Genomic DNA, 18,084 nt, shown 5'->3' with positions numbered 1-18,084 from the left:
TCTACAGTTCTAAAGGCTGGAAAATTCAAGATCGAGGTTCCAGTAGGATTGGGTTTCTGGTGAAAGCTGTTTTTTCTGACTTGCAGACTGCTGCTTTTATGCTCACGTGGTCTTTATTTGAAAGCACCCAGAGTGAGGGAGATTTCTCTCTTTTCTTCTTATAAGGCCCACTAGCCCTATAGGATTAAGAGTCCAATCTTTTTTTTTTTTTTTTGTCCCAGGGGAGGGTGTAAATGCAATCCTCTGCTACCACAATTTATGTAGTTGAGTTTCCCTCATTTGGGGAAACCACAGTGGGCAGCAGTCCTCAGGTGAGCCTCATCCTGGGAAAACCACCTTCAGGACCCTGGTATCTCCCCTAAGGCTCCACTCATATGACCTCATTTAACCTTACCTATCTCCTAAAGACACAATCTCCAGATACAGTCATACTAAGAATTAGGGCCTCAAAGTGTAGATTGGGGGACGGGGTGGGGCACAAATCAGTCCATAGCAAGCCCTGAGAAAGACTAAGAGAGATTATTAGGATTTAAGAACAAATGCACAGCTCATATGCAGTGACAGGGTTATGAATGAAGAGGATAGAGCTTATATAAATCCACTGATTTTTGTTACTGAGCAGTTGAAATTAGAATCCCCAATTCAACTAAACCAAATTTTTAAAAAGCAATACATAACTGCTAAAGTAAAAGGAGATAAATTATGTGATAGAAATGAGATGCACCATCTGTTCCCCTTTCAAGGAAGGACTTATTACCAAGCTACTGGGAATGCTGTTTGCAGACAGATTTCAGTGGTCAGCTCCTGCAATTTAGAGAGCCCCTGCCCAAGGTTATGACTTTGACAGCACAACCAATATCCAAAGACTGATCAAGGTAAGGCTATCAGGAGGCTGCTATTTTGACACAGCAAGTGACAGCTTTTATGGGCTATTTTCACTCCAGAGCTTCCCATAAGGTTGACTGAAGCTATCATCCATCTACAGCCTACTTCTGTTCTCTTGGTTCTATGGGCGTTAATCCCACTGGGCATTAATCCCATGGCACATCCTAAGGAGTACCCCCCACACCATAGCTCATCCCATAATTTGCTTCCCGAAGACCCTAAACTGAAACAGATTGTGATTCAGTTCCATGCTCATCTGTTTAGAACCATCATAAATTATGATCAGAAAGCAAAAGAATAAGATACCTTTACGTATAAAGACAATAAACTTTCTAGCCTGATGCATTTAACCCTGTACCCAGGGTTTCTGTTGTTTGTTTGTGTTCAGTGCACAAATGTGTGTATATACAACTCCTATGAAATTGGATCACTATACATATTTGTTTATATTGTTTTTACTAAATTGTGGTCTTTCTGCCATGTCAGTACCTAGACACTTTCACAATACATAGACAGTTTTAATTTTCCCCAAAACCTTTTTAATTTGAAATATTTCAATCCTTTAGAAAAGTTGTGAGAATATTCTTTATCTAAATAACCAATTGCAAATAGATTGCCATATTTTCTCTTCTCTCTGTGTGTATATAGACATATATATATTTAACTATATCATTTGAGAGTGAGTTGTAAACCTTGAGACAGTTCACCCTTAAACACTTTAGTATGTATTTCTTAAGCACAAGAATTTTTACTTAATAAAACCAAGGCACAAATAATTACCATACTTCAAATATTTATCATTGTTATAGTATTTCTAATGTATAATTCATCTTCAAATTTAGCCAATATCTCAAAGTGTCCCTTTTTTTTGATTTGAGGTCTAATCAAAAGTGATACACTAAATTTAGTTGCATGTCTTGTATTCAATTTTTCTTTTGCCCCCCCCCCTTTTTTTTTTGTCTTATATAGCATTGCCATTTTTGAATTCAGGCTGGATATTCTGTAGAATGATCTTCAATTTAGATTTGCTTGAATGTTTCCTCATAATTAATTAATATTACACAGATAATGTACCCTTCAAGGTATTTATATAAAAGCTGTATTATGTCAATTTGTCCCATTGGTAATATTAGCATCCATCAGATTCCTTCATGGTAAAGGTCTTTTTTGAAGATGCAAATTTTAATAAAGATTTATATAGACTGAAACTTCTTTCCCATCTAAATAATTTTTTTAACTTCTATACTTTATTTCCCCAAAACATACTAATTCCCTATCTAATGACAAATGATGGGGACATTATTAAAATATCTTGGGCAGAGGGATATCAGAGGAATGGCAGTGTGAGAGATCCCCTTGGTCTCTCCCCTTGAAATTTCAACAATTTGAACAGTTATAATTGGACAAAAGATTTCCTGCTCAATGCAGAAACATGTCTGAGTAATCCACGCATTACAACCTCTACAAGTGGGCAAATGGAAGGAAACCAGGGAGGTAAAAAATGGAGAAAGCCGAGATGAGCCGTGGACACAGCCCTGCAGCCTGGAACTCACTGTGGGGCTTGGCCCAGTGGGGGCTGGAATCAGGCTGTGGCTAGCACTCTCTTCGGCAGGACGAGCAAAGAGATTCAGTGAGCACACCTTCAAGAGTGAGCATTACTGGCTGCAGCTGAACCCAGGGACTCAGGCAGGCATGAAGCACAGAGGTGCGGCCACAGTTGTCTAGGAAATGGCATTTCAGACAGAGAAACGAAGCCACAGAGCTTGGCCGCCTTTCCTGAATGTCCCAGAGCTCATCTCCTCTCACCCATTCTTGGGTTGAGGAGCAGATTATTCATGAACCTCAGAACTGGTACTACAGGAACACTTTTTCCCTGAGTCCATGGCATACTCTATGACTAATCCAAGGGTTAAGTTGAGGCACAGGGGGAACTCTGCTGAGGCCCAAGGTTGCCAACACTGGGAGGGCAAAGCAATGAAGGCGGGAGCTGAGTTCCCCTAGCTTACCCCACCACGACACATCATTTTACACCACCAGTGGTGTCTGGCTGCGGGGTATAGCACTGGCATTTTACGGTTTGGAGCCCTATTGCCCATTGCATTCCCCTGCTGGGTTGGATCCCTGGGACTGGGGCAGCCAGATCACTGGGGAGACACTGCCCTTGCCAGGAAACACAGGCCATTTTCCACCATCCCACAGAGACCTGAAAAGCCAGAGAAGTGCAAAAGAACTAAGAAAGTTGTCATCCAGTGTCACCTACTGGGAAAGAATAGAAAGACTTCTTATCAATTTGCTAGAGAAGTGCCACTCATACAATTATGCCTAGATAAAGAGAAAGAACAAAGTAACTCAGAAAAAAATGAAAAAATCCAGAAAATAAACTTAAAGACATGAAAATATGTGATTTAAATCACAGAGAATTCAAGATTTCACTTTTGAAAACGCTCAACGAGATGCAAACAAACTCAAGGCAATTTTGAACTCAGAAACAAAATCAATGAACAAAACAAGTACTTGACCAAAGAGTGAAATTTTTAAAAAGAAGCAAATAGAAATTATGGATACAAAGAACTCAATAAAAGGATAAAGAATGAACTAGCAGCCCTGGCTGGCGTAGCTCAGTGGATTGAGCGCAGGCTGCGAACCAAAGTGTCGCAGGTTCGAATCCCAGTCAGGGTACCTGTCTGGGTTGCAGGCCATGACGCCCAGCAACCGCACATTGATGTTTCTCTCTCTCTCTCTTTGTCCCTCCCTTCCCTCTCTAAAAATAAATAAATAAAATCTTAAAAAAAAAAGAATGAACTAGCAAGCACAGAAAATAGAGCTGACTAGATGAAGGAAAGAATTAGTGATAGTGAAGATAGAAATCTAGAAATGATGCAGAAGGAAAAAGAGATCTCTGAGAGAACTAACTGACTGTGTCAGAAAGAGCAATACAGGAATAATAGGCATATCAGAAGGAGAAGAGAGGGAGGAGGGGATGGAGAGCCTATTCAAACAAATAGCTGATGAGAACTTCCCAAATCCATGGAAAGACCTGGATTCTTGAATCAAAAAGCAAACAGAACACTAATTACCTCAATCCAAAAAGCCTTCTCCAGGCACATTTTAGTAAAACAGTAAAAAATTAATGACAAAGAATTCTCCAAGCAGCCAGGAGAAAAGAAGAAGGTAACCTGTAAAGGAAAGGATTAAGTTATAGTTGGATTTCTCAGCAGAAACTTTACAAGCTAGAAGAGAGTAAAAGGAAATATTCAAACTATGGAAAAATAAATTACCAGCCAAAATTATCCTTTAGAAATGTAGAAGAAATAAAAAGCTATTCCAGACCACAGAAGCTGAGAGAGTTTATTACCAGAAAACCTCCATTGCAGGAAATACTCAAAAGGGTTATTCTACCTGAAACAAAGAACAAAAGGTCACAAAACAATGAGTAAAATCACCAACAAACTCACAGGGTAAATAGGAATAATTTGTGACCTTTTGTGAAAAAAAGATATAAGGGCAGGGAGTAAAAGTCTAGTCTGAATTTGCAAAGAGGGCTGGAGATTAGATGCATTCAAAATAAAAAGGGTTGCTCTCTATATGAAACTTTCTTTTTTATAAACCTAATGGTAATCACACACAAAACCCCCAAACTGAGACACATAACTTAAAAAAAAAGAAGAAAAATGTATGGAATACCACCAAACCAAATACAATAGACAGAAAGACACAGGAAAAGAATCAGTAGAGGCACAAAGCTATGAGAAAACAGAAGATAAAATGGCTATAGGAAGTCCACATACATCAATAATTACCTTAAGTGCAAATGAATTGAATTCACCAATTAAAAGTCACAGAGTAACAGTTTAGATAAAAAAAACAAAACCTGACCGTTCACTGCCTTCGGGAGACACATCTAAGCTACGAATACAGACTCACGTGAAAGAGTAGAAATCGACTCTCCAATCAAATAACATCCACAGACTAGCAGGTGTAGACATACTTATATCTGAAAAAATAGATTTCAAGATAACAAAGGTAACAAGAGACAAAGATGGACACTTTATAGTGATAAAGGAGACATTACATCAAGAAGACAAAACACTTCTCTGTATCTCTGTGTGTGTATATGTGTGTATGTGTGTGTGTGTGCGCATGCACACACAAGGAAATGGTGTATATAAGCAAATGGTATCTGTTAAATTATAGCCCTGTTAAATTATAGGCATAGGCATAGTAAGGGGGACTGATTATTTTGAGGAGGCACCAAGTTTTTTGATTCTACTGGGTTGCTTTTCTCACAGAAGAGAGTTAGAGTAGGAGTGAAGATGCACATAGACTTAGGGTTAGGTGCAGAAGCCATCAAGATGTGTTCCGATATTTGGACACAGTGATCCCTTCAGTATGACTTTTTCCCTGACCATTAGATTTGTTAGACAGTCAGAATCATAGGAGTCCAATATCACAGTTCTTTAAGGTTTACAAAAGATCTTCATGGGTCCCCTCATTGTGCAAGAACCCCACGAAATAACATAGGCAGTGTTTTATCCTCCTCTGTCAGATCGGAAAGTGAGAGGCAGCAAGTTTATTTAGTTTGTTCGACATCACATAAAGAATGAAAGTCGAGGTGAATGTAAAACTCAGTTATTCAGGCTCCAAAATCTTTGCTCTTTTTACTCCATCACACCCACTTCATGTTGTGTGAACATTATGGTGCCTAAACATTATGGTGCCTTATACTTTGCTCTCCTTTTCTTCTCCTCTCCTTTTGTTCCCTTTATCTCGTCTCTTCATGGCCCTTCTTCTTCCTTGCTCCATTCTCCACTTTTCATTCTTTGCCTTCCCTTCTCCTTTCCTTCACTTCTCCTCTTCTCTCTTTTGTATTCTGTGGTATTTTATAACTAACTAGACTGACATTGGCTAGCTGAGGGAAGACCTCCTTTATCAAACTTTAACTACCTGCTTTAGTGGTTTGAATCAACAGGGTTATCAATTTCAAAGGAGTATTTAGGAAGGAATATACTTATGAATTATAAATAAGCCAGGATATGTAGAATATCTGGGTTGGAATGGATTTCCAGTTATCTCTGGTTCTTCCACTGAGCAGGTGATTTCCCTTTGTCTTAATATTTGAACCTATGAGTGGCAGAGGTCTGGCAGCCAAGGCAGCAAAGAGCACTTCGCACGCGAAAAGAGCAAGAGAGAAGTAATATGGGATTTTGTAAATGGACAGCTCTTGCAAATGGTCCTGATGTTGTTTTCTGTCTGCTTCTGCCCATTTGTGTGAGAGTCAGAGCAAAACAAGACCCATTAGGAACATCTGCATATGAAGCATAACACAAAGTATATATATAAATATGTGACACAGAAGAGGCAAGAATGACTTTATTGCTGGTGCTCTGCAATTACAGGGATAGTTAGGAAGTGGGAGATTGAACAGAAAAGTACAGTATTTCCATTCTTCTTTTCTAAAAATGAAATAATGAACCTCCCATTTCCTTTGCCTATTTTGTTAATGCCTCTTTAAAATAAAGCACTGGTTGAGATTTGTATTTGAAACTATTTTTGGAAATAATTGGAACTTGCAAGCATTTGCGTAACATACTGAACACTTAGGTCTCATCTCTCCAGAGCTCTGAAAGTGTCCGTTTTGGAATTTGTAACATTATCTACCCATCTATGCGTTTGTTCCCAAAGACCAATGCAAAGTCAAAAAAGGTAAAAGTCCTCGGGAGTTTTTAGGCTTTTGAACATTAAGACTACTAGATCTGGGGTCAGGACAATTCTAGAGTGTGGGTCCAAGATTTGCCTTTAGTACTCTGTGGCCTTTGGAGGTGGGTACTTGATTTTTCTGCAGTTTTCTTACCTGCAAAGTAAAAAGAGTGAACTAGGAAAAAATCCTATGATTTTATGGTACTGTAGGAGTAGTCTGTCTTTCCAAAGCCCTGAAGTGCCGAAAAAAATGTGGAAGCCACTTGGGTAGATGGAAATCACTTTCTGGTTTATCTTTCATTGACTTCATTGACTTTTACAATAACACTCTAATTGAACAGATGTTTTTGATGTTTAATGAATGATTGATATAAATTGCCATAATAATATTGCTTTACTGTTTTCATCCTGGTTCATTAACTGTCATTAAAGATACCATGTGACTTGTATTTTGCATGTCATCATCCAGAAGCTGTATTCTTTCCTCGGCCAAAGGATCCCCAAGTCTACCATTTGAATCTATGAAGGTGTGAAATTCATTTCCAGATTGTCTCTTTAGGAGACCACAAGGTCATTGGTTCTCATCAAGAACATGGATGAGGAAAATAAGATACTGGAATAGAGCAAGAAAGAGAGAAGCCAATTCCCATTGCTCTTTGAAGTTTAAATAGTTCCCCTGTGGTTTTAAGTTCACTTCTGTTCTGCTTTTAATTTAAAACCATTCTCTACCAGGCAACTGATTTTTGCTAGTCTCTTGGGTGATTTTCTAAGACAGATTTCACTGTATTCTACCCTTGTGTGAGCACTTAGCTCCCATTAGCAGTAATGGGTGTTATGCATGTATAGCTCCCATTAACAATAATGGAAATTATGCGTGTGCATCCAGAGGAAAGTATGCTCCCCAATGTTGGAATTTTTTTTTTTTCAGGAGAAAAGTACTCCTTGTGCAGCATTTGGCTTTTGTTTTAGGCTCTCTATTGTGGTGACAATTTGCGCTGCAGAGAACGAGCACCATCTGAAAGACTGCCAGCCTCCCCACGTGCAATCTGTACAATATTTTTAAAAAATCTTGAGTTATAATTTTTTGCATGACTGAAACAAGAGTCAGGTAAAACATGATAAATAAGTAAAACAGATCCAGATCATAAAATAAAGGGTCAGAGTGGGGGTTCGATAAGTTTTTTAAATCCAAGAATTCTGGTAGGTAATGTTACCTGTTTCAGGGTAACACATGTAGAGTACACTTGAACAGACGGAGAAATAACTCTTCAAAAATAACTGAGTGCTACTTATGTGGATCATAATAAAATTCCTCCAGAAGAACATTCTTTAACCAAAAGACACAATTTTTATTATAATACAGTGATGAAAGATGGTAAGCTGAAGGTGATATTACAAGAGGATGTGAATCATCAGCACATTAATTTTAGAACAAATCATGGTAAGCAGGATATTTAACTTCAATACAGTATCAGGACTATGATTCACCTTCATTGTTATGATTGGCAGAAAGCATTTGGCACTAAAAATGTGTTTGGTTTTTCAAAGTGATGGTCTAAGCATTTATCTCTTCTAAGAGTGCCTGTTGTTGAATGGTCAATATTATTGTTCATTTGTAGCAGAAACTGCTCTGTGTTTGTTCTTGAATACTCCCTGGTGCTGCTTGGAGGTGTATAAAGTTAGATCCTGTGTAATACTTGGGCTTTGGTTATGAGAGTGAGGCACATAAAACGCCCTGGAGTGTTTAAGAGCACAAACCTTGGGGAGAGATCCATGAAGTCCAAATGATGACTTTGTCACTTGGGAATTTATTTTACTTCTCTGAGCTCAAGTAAAATGAGGATCATAATTCTCATCTTGTAGTTGTTGTAAGGATTAAATGAGGTCTAAAATTGCATTAGCTGGAGTATTATTAAACTGCTTAGGGAGATTTCTAGACAATACTGGAAATCAAAACATTTCTGTAGCCAGATCATGCTGACTAGCTTCTAATCATCTCTTACCTGTTGTGTATTTTAAATACAAACTTTTTTTTTCATTATTTAAGGAAAAACATGCCTGTACTTCTATGTTTAGGGAAATGATAAATATAACTATACTCTCAAAAAAAGAATCCCAAATGACACCTCCTTTTTTCTTCATACTAACTAAAGTTAAAAAGTTATAAGCTTTAAAATTTTAAAGTCTATATAAAGGACACATGGACAAAACCAAAGGGGGTAGGATCAAGAGTGGTTGGGAGAAAATGGAGACAACTGTACTTGAACAACAATAAAAAATGTGAAAAAATTAAAATAAATAAAATAAGCCCCACCAATAAAATTTCAAAGACTATACACAGGAAACTAAATTTCTTTTTGAGGATGGTGAGGGTTCCTATTTCCTGTACCTTGTTGGTTCATCACTGTGATATTGAATGTGCGAGAAATTTGTAAACAATGAAATTCTTTGCAATGCTTATAATAAATACATTCGAGCTATTGCTGTCTTAAAGGTACTGAAACATTATGTAAAAATCTAGATCTTACCATTCACTTTGTACTTTAGCCAGTCACATAGTATACTACATTGGAAGGAGAAGGAGACTACATGAGTGGCCACAGGCGTGATATGTGATCTTCATAAACATCAGTTTCTTCACCTGCAAAATGAAACTACCTGTGCTTACTTCATCAGGTTACATTGAAGAGTAAACAACATAACATACTACATGTATAAAGCCCTTAATGTGGTGCTCAGTAAGTGTTGTTTCATTGAGCAAGCTTTTGAGAACGGAGTGAGCAGCCTTAGAAGATGTCACAGGCTATGGGCAGCAAGCACAGCATGAGGTACTTTGGCCCCTGGAGAAATATGCAATGGAAAGAGTAAATGCTCATGTGAATGAGGAAGGCTCTAGAAGGTGGTAAATGGTATACATATTTTGCTGAATATTCAGATATATCCCAGGCCAGCATGGCCAGCTATAATAAGGACACACCTAGGTTTCTTTCAGAGCAATCTGCCCTGAGGCCGAAAGGGCACAGCTTATCTCCTAGAAATACCAGGGCAGAGATCCCCTCTTTGCCTTAGGATGCATGGTGAATTCTGACCATACCAGGGCCAAGGGCTAGTTTGTATAATCCCTAATTTTTGGAAGGGTTCCTTTTTTTCCTCCCAGACAAATGTCATGTATTAAATAGTGACTCAGATCCTCATGTATGACATGTTTATCTGAGTTAGGATTCAAAATTGTCTAAGTAGTGTGTGCTTCCACAGAGTTGATGTAATCTATAAGTGAAAAAAGTTCCCACAGTTTTCTCTTAGTAAATATTCATCTTATGCTTTTATTGTTTATTTAGACCCCTAGGGATCTAGGAACTTGAGGTTGTTAGTATTGCTTACAGGTCATGGTAGATGCGACCTGTGTATGCTGATTTGCTGAGGTTGGGACAGAGACACTGGTGACTATTAATTGCTATCTCTAATACCCTCTCTCTCTGTATATATACTCTTACCTTACTTTATATTTTCTCTTATACTTTATTTTTCCACCTGCATGTGCATGTTATGTTTTTGTTTATTGTTTATCTCCATGAAAGTGGTGACTTTGTCTATTGGTTTTACTGCTATATCTTTGTGACCTAGATAATTGCCTAATATGCAGTAGGTACTCAAAACCTATGTGCTGAATGAAGTGATTAATGAACAATTGCCTCCTTTTAATAGATACATTCTTCTGTAAAGCTGCAATGGGGAAATGGAGGGGATGTTTCTGTGGCCTTTTAGCTGCAACGCAGGCAGCACAGAACTAGGAACTGACTCAGCCTCTTGGGCAGAAGATATGAGTGTGAGCCCTACCTTTTCCATGAGCTCTTCAGAGATGTCAGTTGATTTTTTTTGAGTCTCAAGTTTTGAATCTGTGAAAAGGGATGATAATACTACCCTCACAGAGTTGCAGTGAAGATCAAGCGTATATGTCCTGTCATTTTGTGGACTGCAAATCTTTGCTGTGAGACATTTGGGACATTGTCCAAATAGTTGTGCTCTGCCTCTAAAAGCTACATGAGTGTGGGTCAAATCTCTTAACCTTGCTAGCTCTCAGTTTCTTCACCTGGAAAGGGAATTGTTATTACAATGATCCCGAACATCCCAGTCAGCTATGTTAGTCCACACCACTAAGGACTATATTTTTCTTTTTACGTTCCTTTCTGAGGTTAGAGATTATGTAGGTGTCCTCCAATTTCTATGAAAATACCATAAAAGAGATTTAATGTCAGGTGTTTGCTTCATTTTCTTTATCAGTATTAGGAATTGTCCTACTTAGAGTGACAAATTCACCAACTAACAGTGCTCAAGTTTCCAGTATCTTTTGCTATGACAACCCACAGTGGCTACAAGGAGCACCTTTTCCCACATAATTACTACTGTTGACGTGAGACTCTGCACATTTGACAGAGGTGGCTTGCTGTGATAGCAGAAAGGGTACCAAGTTATACCGGCATCCAGCTTTCACGTTCACATCATTATGTCTTTGGGAAACATGCCCTCTACTCCCTACTAAATGGGAGAGAGAAAACTGCTCTGCCTGTATAAGACACTCCATTTATGCAGACTCTGAGAAGATCAGGACAGCCATAGGCTGGATTTGTGGGTGAACTGTACTTACCAGGTCATACCTCATAATCTAGGCTGATGAAACCCAGGGTTCAAGTTATGGAGTCTGGGCTTTCTCCAAGCAGAGCACATGTGTTCTCCTAGGGCACAGGCATGGAGGCCAGGGAAGCTGCTTCAGGGCATGGAAGGGCAAGTCAGCATGCAGAGGGATGCTGCTATTAGGAAAAGAAACCTCTTTTAGGACATTGACTTTTTTTGTCCACCTAAGGGATACGGTAACTGCTCGGCACTCGTCCCACATCCTAGTCAGGTTTGGTAAACAGCTACAGTGCATGAAGCTATTGGGAACTGGGAGTGAATGGAGGTAGAAAGCTACTGAATCAGTGTCAGGATAGGCGGTTACACACTTGGGTTTGGTGCGATAGGAGAAGTGGCAGGGCAACCCCGTAGATTAACTGGTATTCAAGTACCTTATATTTTAATTAATTAAAATATTTAAGGCTTGCCATAATTTTATTCCAATTCACAGGTATAACCCTTTCCCATTTATCTCCAGAACCTGTCCCTAATCCCAAGCAGGCAAATCTTATGGCTTGAATAACTTACATTGGACTTCATCTGTGTTGCTTTGCTCACGTGATACCTTTGGTGTAGAGGTCTCTCTCCTTTGCCAGTATTCATCTAATGCCTGTGCTATCCTTAAGGTATAAATTAGGTCCTGCCTGCCTCATTTGACCCTAAGAGCCATATAAATTTATTCTTTTTCTGAACTATTAGTATATTGTATGTTCATTTGTCAGATTTAACTCCTTCATAGATTATGTGGCCCTCTGTTGTCAGAGCATATTTTATTTAAACTTCTCCTGATCTTGAGTGAGGTATTGGAGATATAATAAGTCCACACCAATTTCTTATTTATTGGTTGCAAAGGTCTAAGTAATTTTTAACAATTTTTTTTTAATTCAAATGAAAACATCTTTGATCCCCTAAAGTCTTTTATTTCTTTTTCAAGTACCTTCTTTTTAAATCTGTAGAGCCATGTAAGGAGTCTAACGTGGATCCTGGCATATACTAAATGCTCAGTAAATGTTAGCTTTATCAATGTCACCTTCACTGGTTTTGTTTCTCATGGCTTAGGTTGTTATGTCAATATAGAGTGTGTTTCATGCTTTGCCCTTTCCAAATACGCATACCCTTATGTTCTTCTCCAAGTTCTCAAGGAGGAAGAGATATCCTAATTCATTTTTGCGGGGAGATAGTCACATCTTTTCCGTCTCCACTCCACTGTCAAAATACTTCTTTCTGCCTGTCAGTACTAATTTCAACAGCTTCTAAATTTATTTTCCACTTTAACCAATATGCTTAACTCCCTATAGAATCTCTCATAATTCATGAATGGTTTGTGCTTAACCATGGCAGTAAAAATTCTTTAATGAAACTATAATGAATAATAATAATTTGGGCAATTTTTGTGTATTTCTTTCTAAAATACTCGCAAGATCCTTCAGTGATTCCATTTCATATACTTAATAGAAAGTATTTGAAATCTTTGCTTAGATTTTTTTCTGAATGCTTCCAAATCATTTTGAACTAATTTTAGGTGTAAACATAAAGAGATATCTTTTTTGTTTAAAGACATATTATTTACTACAGCATGCAATAGCTGTTTGAAAATATTCCAAAATGAAGAATTCTAACATCATAAACAGAAAGATTAATTTTTTCTTATTAACTTGTTTTGGTTTTTGATCTAGCTTCATGTCTTCTAACAGTTGACTGCAGGGGGTGCCGGAGTGGGACAACATAAGCTATATGTCTGTGTACTGGAATCAGATAGATTCAACCAGCAAGAATTCTGGCTACCTACCTGGATGACCTTGGACAATTTATTTATATTCTCTGGACTTCAGTCTTCTCATATGCACACACAAATAATGCCCCTATTTATTACAAAATCAAAAATGTGTAATTGTGTAACATAACAATATCACACTCAAGCATAGCATATGATATTTTAGGTGAAATGTTCAAATTAAAGCTATAAATTATTATACTCATATTATTACCCTACCAACCACACTCAGGCAACCCTCACTTTTGCCAGACCCTATAGAATGGGTATAGTATAGTTGCACCTACTTTGTAAGGCTTTCATGTTTTTTAAATTAAATAATGTTTATGAAAAGTAATGCAATGTCTTGGCATATAGTATGTGAGGCAACTTGAGTGACTGAGTCAGCCAAGAGAAAACTTTATTTCCTAGTCCATCAATAATTGCCCAGGTAACTACCTTGGCCTGACAGTCTCTATGGCTTTGAATTCACTGGAGCCACCCTAGCTATAGTCCATTGGGGGTTGCCAAGCTGGGGCTTCATTAATTCCACCACATGCAAAGAACTGGAGGTTTCCCTATAAAACTGGGAGAAATGTGAGAAGGTTGTTAGAAACAAAATTATGTAGGAGACAGTTCTGGCTGTTCAGTGTGTCAACATTTACTTTTCCTATATCCATTGTTTAAAGCTGTCATGTGCCTGGGTATGTGCGGCAGAAGCTGTAGTTAATTCTAGGTGTCATTCATTCAGTTCATGGACAAAGCTTCACATAGAATATGGTAACTGGAGGCCATGGTGGTAAATGACAGGGGCATTTCAGGCAAGGAATCCGGGGGTTCTAACATGGAGTACTCCTTTACTCATGGATTTATTAATTTATATGTTCATTTATTCATTGTTTATTGGGGCTCTCGATGTTGTAGGCACTGGTCTAGGTGCTTGGGATATACAAGTTAACAAAACAAAGTCAGTGTGTCTTGTCTCACAGGCTTAAGGTCTAGAAGAACAGATACTTAAAATAGAATGGATATACAATAAAATGTTAAGAGAAGTAAGGGAAGATAGAAGAGTGTAAAGAGGGCCCTTCCTTAGACTATGGGCCAGGCAAAGCCTCCTTAAAGGAGTGTTATTTAAGCTGAGTAGACAACAGCTTGGAGGCATGAAGTTTATTTCAGGGAGAGGAGATACCATAAGAAAAAGCACAGGCCCTTGCAGGAATATGCTGAAAATCAGGGCCTGTCAGGCAGGCTGACATTTTGTGAAATCTTACAATGGATGTTTAAAAAACTCTTTGTTCAGTATTTATTTCTTGGGGCCAAGGAGAAATTGATTTTTTATTACAAAAATTATATGCAAAACACACTCACTTAGTAATTCACTTCGGCTGGGCCAAGGCAGGGTCAATATCATGAAATTATTCAGTGGAATGTTCCCTATTTTTCCTTTTTCTTCAGTTTGTGTATTTTGAACCAGAGAACTTCTTGGGAGCTATATTAAAAGTGAAAAAATTAGATAACAAAATAAAGTATACATCCCTAATAAATAGCATGCCACATATTATTTGGTTTTATAAATTCAACTTGCTGCCAACTTTCAGCTGTTACTCTAAATACGTTTTGCAGAAATACTTATCAAGTATTTGCTTATTTATGTCTGGAGGACAAGGAGATATTTTTATTTGCCAGAAGCAACACCAGGATAAATTTTGTAAGCTAAACAAAGAGGCAGAGACCTAAGGTAGCAAGCACAATATTTCTAATGTGCTCCAGTGAGGTGAGCACCCCAGCTGGTCCAACCCCTAATAAAACTATTAAATCGTCTGGGTGACTAGTGCATAAAGTACAAAGGAGAGGGTGTGTGAGGCAAGGCTCAAAAGGTAAGTGGGGAGTTGGCAGTTTGTCTATAAGAAATGTGAAACACTTGGAGGGCTTTAAGCAGGAAATGGCCCAGCAAATTTTTTTGGTTCACAAAGCTCTTTCTTGTTGCAATGTGATCCAAGGCATTGGAGGGAAGCATGGGTTGATAACAGATAATGTCAGTAGAATGTTTAAAATATTGAGGTAAAAAAATCATAATAGCTTGAAGTAGGAGGGTGGTAGTAAGAATGGTGAGAAGTAGAGTTAGGCTGTGTCTTGCAAGAGGGTAATTGGAAATATTACAGAAGGCATTATTGGCAGCAAAGCCGCATCCCCTAGACTGGAGTTCAGTCTGAAGGGCTGTAATAGTCTCACTCTTGTAGCAACGGTTCCTTGGAAAGAATTTGAGAGGCTAGAATGCTAACTGCTGATAATGGCATAATGTTTTACATATTCTGTCCTTGCCTCCCTCCAATTCATTTTCTGAACAGCAGCTAGAATTCTTAAATAGAAATCTGATCATTCATTGCTTTGCTTAAAACACTTCAGGGTATTTTTGATAAAGATCAAGATCTTTGTTATTCCTTACACAGCTCTGCAGACTTAGCCCCTCCTCACCTTCTAGTGGTCTCACTTTGAGGCACTCTCTCCCACACCTTCAGTTCATCCACCATAGTCTTATTTTACATTCTAAATAATATTCTTCCTACTTTAAGGCCTGCAGACATGCTGTGTCCAATGCTTTGCATTAGAACCCTTTTCTCCTCTTCACTTACTTTTTAAGTTTTGGCCTAAATGCTGGTTCATCAGGAACGTTCTTTGTTTACATACTCTCACAGATACTACATTTCCTTTTGTAGCCCATTTGTTGAATGGATAGTTGATCAATGGGTTATTTTTAGGTACCCTACAGCTCTGCCTTAATCCAAAGCATTGATTTCTTTAGAGGTAGCATCTAAGTGATGGGTAAAAGAGAAACAAGCATCTTTGAGTAGGGTTTTACCTTCCTAGTATCCTTTAAACTACCTTGCTTAGATGTTTATACTTTACTTAAATAGAATGTTTGTTCGGCGAAGAGCAAGTAGATAGAACAGAAATGTCCCTAAGCTAGCATTTTGAGGAAAGAGAGTGAATGGTAGGAGTGAATAAATGAAATCCTAAAATATAGATATTCCTAAGCAGAAGGAAGATGTTTGATAGGTATTTTGCTAGCATGAATTTTTTGGAGATATTAATTGAAATTTTGAAATGTTTGTTTTTCTCCTGGAATTTCTCCCCTTTTCCGTCCTCCATTTGAGCAGATAACAAGTTCTGTACTTCCTTGCCACATGAAAGGTTTTTGGCAGGGTTTCCTGGCTTCTGTTTGCTCTCTGAGGATAATAGAATTTGAAGAGAGGAAATTGGTATCCCTGTGTGAAACCAAGAAAGACAAAAGGTTCCCTAAGCAGGGGGGAAAAAGAAGCTTTCTCTAGATATGAAGGAGGAGAGAGGTCTGCTGGTTCTTGAAGAGAGGGGGCATTCATTTCCTACCTGAAAGCAGGACTTCAGGGGAAATCGCCAGGTGATGAACTAGGTAGGCAAGTTACCAAACTCAGGGTCCTAACCTTGTTAAGGACTCCCTCTTCTACACATGGCACTGAAATGGCACACTGGCAGATTTGATGGGGTCATGTGGTTGTAGCAAAATCCAGCTGTTACCATGTGGACAGAAGCCTAGTGATCCATGTTCTAAAGTTTGGACCTGGAGTAAGATGTTAGATCCTCAACACAAAGTGGGGGTGGAAAGTCTGGAAATAACTGAGGTTGAATTTCTCACTAACACTATGGGACTTGGTTCTCAGAATAGAAATTAAATGACTTACAGATAATAATATAATGTGATTTTTCTCACTCTCCTTGTTAAGGTTTATATCTACTACATTAAGCAAGTGAACAATGAAAATTTAAAAAGAAACTATACTATTCTTTTTCTATTTTGAGGGGATAGTTCATTTTTACTTAACAAATTTTAAGTTTCTGATTTTAATGCACAGAGTATTTCAAAGAGCTAAGCACTGAGCTATCTGCACTGAACTAACTGATGCTATCATCAGTAGACAGCGTTTAATGGTACTTTGATGATAAGAGTACAGCAATCCCTCTTATCCACAATTTTACTTCCTATGGTTTCAATTACCTGCAATCAATCATGGTCCAAAAATATTAAATAGAAAATTTCAGAAATAGACAATTGGTAAGTTATAAGTTGCATGCCATTTTGAGTGACATGATGAAATCTCTCAACATTGAGCTTGTCCCATCCTGGATATGAATCATCCCTTTGTCTGACATTATATCTGTGTTGTATGTTAGTCACTTAGCGGCCTTGTTTATCAGATCAGTTGTCTCAGTATTGTGGTGCTTGTGTTCATGTAACCTTTATGATACTTAATAATGGCTCCAAGTGCAAGAATAGTGATGATGGCAATTCAGATATGCCAAAGAGAAATTACAAAGTGCTTCTTTTAAGTAAAAAGGTGAGTATAGTACACTAAAGTTATTTTGAGAGATAGAGACCACATTCACATGACTTTTATTACAGTAAATTATTATAATCATTCTATTTTATTATTAGTTATTATGTTAATCTCTCACTGTCCCAAATTTATAAATTAAACTTTATCATAAGTATGTATAGGAAAAAACATAGGATATATGGGTTTTGGCATTAACTACATTTTCGAGCATCCTCTGGGGGTCTTAAAATGTATCCCCTGAGGATAAGAGGAAACTACAGCAATATATGAAATCTAATTTTGTAATCCATTCTGATAGTGATATCATGCTGAACAAGTCTGTGGGGCTGCCCTCTTCATTTGGAAGAAAAGAGTAACACTGAATACCATTCTTCCCTTCAGAGCTGATCTGTAATAAAGATTGATTATCTCAGTGAAGCACAAAAAAATGATCTTAAATAGAAGGTTAGGTGTTCCCCATGATGGGAAGAAGATGCACAGACAATAGGCAGGCCCACTGTAGGATCATGTTGGTGGCGAGCTGGCAATACCAACTTGACGGTGGTGAATTGATGGCAAACAAAAGGAAATTCTGAAACCAGAATGGTGACTACTTCTTTATGTGGCTTGATATCAAAACAAGCTTTTCCTAGTTAATAATTTTCTTGTTAATTGTTTTACTCATTTATTCCACTGTTTGTCTCAACAAATATTTATTGAAGGCTC

At 37.9% G+C, this 18,084-nt stretch overlaps 1 pseudogene; it reads right to left on the bottom strand.

Moving 5' to 3' along the window:
• Nucleotides 1-221: 221 nt before the first annotated feature.
• On the bottom strand, nucleotides 222-366 carry LOC123816581 (annotated as a pseudogene).
• Nucleotides 367-18,084: the final 17,718 nt, after the last annotated feature.

The sequence above is a fragment of the Phyllostomus hastatus genome, unplaced genomic scaffold (assembly GCF_019186645.2).
Source record: "Phyllostomus hastatus isolate PE091 unplaced genomic scaffold, TTU_PhHast_1.1 phas_contig_209, whole genome shotgun sequence".
In the NCBI taxonomy this organism is placed as follows: domain Eukaryota; kingdom Metazoa; phylum Chordata; class Mammalia; order Chiroptera; family Phyllostomidae; genus Phyllostomus; species Phyllostomus hastatus.
This window is presented reverse-complemented; position numbering and strand designations above follow the sequence as displayed.